This window comes from Pan paniscus, chromosome 12 (assembly GCF_029289425.2).
Source record: "Pan paniscus chromosome 12, NHGRI_mPanPan1-v2.0_pri, whole genome shotgun sequence".
Lineage (NCBI taxonomy): Eukaryota > Metazoa > Chordata > Mammalia > Primates > Hominidae > Pan > Pan paniscus.
In genome coordinates, this window is record NC_073261.2 from 38,033,551 (window position 1) to 38,036,855 (window position 3,305).

At 39.8% G+C, this 3,305-nt stretch overlaps 1 pseudogene; it reads left to right on the plus strand.

The window, feature by feature from the left end:
- Positions 1-1,282: 1,282 nt before the first annotated feature.
- On the plus strand, positions 1,283-2,053 carry LOC129395896 (immunoglobulin kappa variable 2D-26-like; annotated as a pseudogene).
- Positions 2,054-3,305: the final 1,252 nt, after the last annotated feature.

The window sequence follows — 3,305 nt, forward strand, 5'->3', positions numbered from 1 at the left end:
TGTGGAAGACCAAGGTTCTTTTGAAGTCATATAGTGGCTGCCCTTAGAGACAATAGATTACAAATATTTCCTATTCAGGTCTTTAAAATGTGCTAGACTCTTCTTTAAGATTGGGAGAGCCTGGAAGAAAAAGATCTGGCTATGTTAATAGAGATTCTTTACAGATGCAAATTTTTCCCCACAAAGGACAGCTTTGCAAGGCCATTTCAAGATAGGGCAAAGAAACATGTTTTGGGGTAAAATATTTTAATTTTCTGCCTTGTTGCATAATGTTACACCACAGTCAGGTTGGAAAGTAAGTCCAAGGATATGTAGGGTTAAATAAAACCCATCTGATGAGAATTTATAGTTTGTAGGGCATGACTCCCCAGACTCCTTAGATAGGAACTGAGACAAGGAAAAAAAAATCAGAGCTTAGTCCTTACCTTGATAAACACAAATGAAAAGAAATTATTACTTGTAGATATTCAATAAATTATCTGAAATCAATTTAAGAAAACATTGCTCAGAATCACATGAAATTATAGAGAACAGTAATTTGAATCCACAAGCAGAAATAAAGGCCTCCAAATAGTAAAGAACTGGGAAAAAAATAGACACAATGATAAAAAAATGTTTACTTCAATTTCTATGATATTCACTACCAAGTACAAACAAACTATTGTGGTAGATGTCAGAAAGACAGTTACTTTGGTTGGGATGGGGAGGCAGTTATTGAATGGGAAGGTGTACGAGAGAATCATCCAGAAATTTTGAAATATTCTATAGTTTCAGCTGGATAGTGAATATACATAAAACTTTATTCATTCCACATTTAGGATTTCTGCCCTTTATATGTGGTTTATTTCAATGAAAAAAAAAAAATAGAAAAGCCAAACCTAGATTCTTTTAAAGAAAATTGGAGGCAAGAAAAAAGAATCAGCCAATATTTATGGAAACTCAACTTTATTAAAGACAAGTGCAAAATGTGCCTGGAAAAGTGCTAAAGAACTGTTGAAAAACAGGTGGAAAGAAAAGGAAATATTATAATATGTCTCTTCTCCAACTGAAGCAACACAGATTTTATCTTGGTTAGTTTTCCTTGAAACACGCAGGATATTTTATGTCCCCTTGCCCACAAGAGAAGCCCTCATCCTCCTGTTGTTGCGCTTAGCATCACTGCACCCACCAGGGGATTTGCATATTGTCCTCTAGGGAGGACCTTCCCTTGTGGGTCTGAGATAAAAGCTCAGCTCTAACCCTTGCCTTGACTGATCAGGACTCCTCAGTTCACCTTCTCACTATGAGGCTCCCTGCTCAGCTCTTGGGGCTGCTAATGCTCTGGGTCCCTGGTAAGGACAGAAGGAGATGTGGGAGGAGAATGGGGTGGGAAGGTAAGCCTGGGGGCCCCACTGCCTTCCATGTGTGTTCTGCCCTGCCCATGTGTTAGATGTACAGGTCTTGTTCTCCAGGATGGGGAATGTGAGGTTTAAATCTGTGAGAGTGAGGACGATTCAAAAAGAAGCAAGGACCTGTGTGCTCTGGTGAAGATTGTCACACAGAGAAAGGGAGATGGTGTAGGTGACTTCTAGAATCCCCTTTGAGGCTTGCAAATTTGGAATATGTTTAGTGTATAAATACAAACAACAAAAAATTATATAGCCTGAAATAAAAAATGAAAATTTATGAAAAATGACATGATATTTGTACATATCCTTCCACTTCTTTCTATTTATTTTAGGATCCAGTGCAGAGATTGTGATGACCCAGACTCCACTCTCCTTGTCTATCACCCCTGGAGAGCAGGCCTCCAACTCCTGCAGGTCTAGTCAGAGCCTCCTGCATAGTGATGGATACACCTATTTGTATTGGTTTCTGCAGAAAGCCAGGCCAGTCTCCACAGCTCCTGATCTATGAAGTTTCCAACCGGTTCTCTGGAGTGCCAGATAGGTTCAGTGGCAGCGGGTCAGGGACAGATTTCACACTGAAAATCAGCCGGGTGGAGGCTGAGGATGTTGGAGTTTATTACTGCATGCAAGATGCACAAGATCCTCCCACAGTGCTACAGCCCTGAGCACAAACCTCTCTGCTTGAAGTGGCCCAGCTGCTCACATGTGATGTTTGTCTGGGGAGCAGCACAGCAAGTTCTCTGAGTCTGTGCATGAGGAAAATGTTGGACAACTCAGAGGAGTAGATTGGTCCCATGAATTCCTTGGTTACATCTCAGGAACTACTCATTTGTGTAGCTGCAAAAGCCTTGACATGGCAAAAGCAGTAGGAGAATGGGGAAGGTCCCGTGGAGCTGATGCTGATTCATGATGCAACTGAATAAAAGCTCATTCGAATCCTCCTTTCTTACATTTCTCAATTGTAGTTAATCAGCATAAGTGCCAGGCAATTGATACAAATGTTGGCAACACATGCTGAGTGCCTCCTCATTTTTATGTATTTCATCCATTTTTATATATTTTAATAGGATAATTATTTGGTCATATTTAGAAATTGGTATTTTCCACCTTCAAGCTTTCTACTTTCCTTACTTATTCCTTATCTTCCTATGTAATAAAGATACTGTAGACAACATTTTACACTAGTTGTAAAATGTGGCTCCCCATTTATACGGGTAGCTGGTTGGGGGCAATTAGCAAAAATCTTGGTTTTTGAGTGCCTAGACTTTTGTAAATTAATGTCAGATACAAGATCCAAATGCTAAAACTCTTTGATTTGCCTTGATCACTTCTTACTGATAGATCATAAAAGGAATTCTTGAAATTCCAAAAGTTGGGTTTTAAAAATAAAAGCATACACTGGAATATACAGGGCATAGAATTCACCCTATATATTGCTAGAAGAATAGAGAATGATAACAGTTTTAGACTTCAAGGGTACTTCAGAAATGGGAACACACAAGGAACACAGTAGATATGAGCTACTGTGTCTACCGTATTAGACAATCCTCCTGCATTTTAACTTACATTTGGTGAACTTCAGATGCCAGTGGGTGTTGCAAGTTGATGACATAAACCTAAAATCAAGTCCCGATGTATTTCTTGTGAAGAGTCACAGAGTTGAAGAGACCACTGCCTGGCTTCCTGAGTTGAGCCTGTGCCACTGCAAGTTTCATGGGAAAATGGCGAGAAAAGGTGTTTAGGTTTGTAATCATCAAAGGTTTAGTGAAGTTCCCGTGCAAAGAGACTCAATCCCATTCAACTCAGCATGAAGAGATCTTCTAGAACTCATTCTGCCCCTATAGCAGAGATGATGTGGTCAGGTTTGTGGAGATGAACATGCAATGACGTGTTAACCAAAAGGCCCAGCAGAAAGGG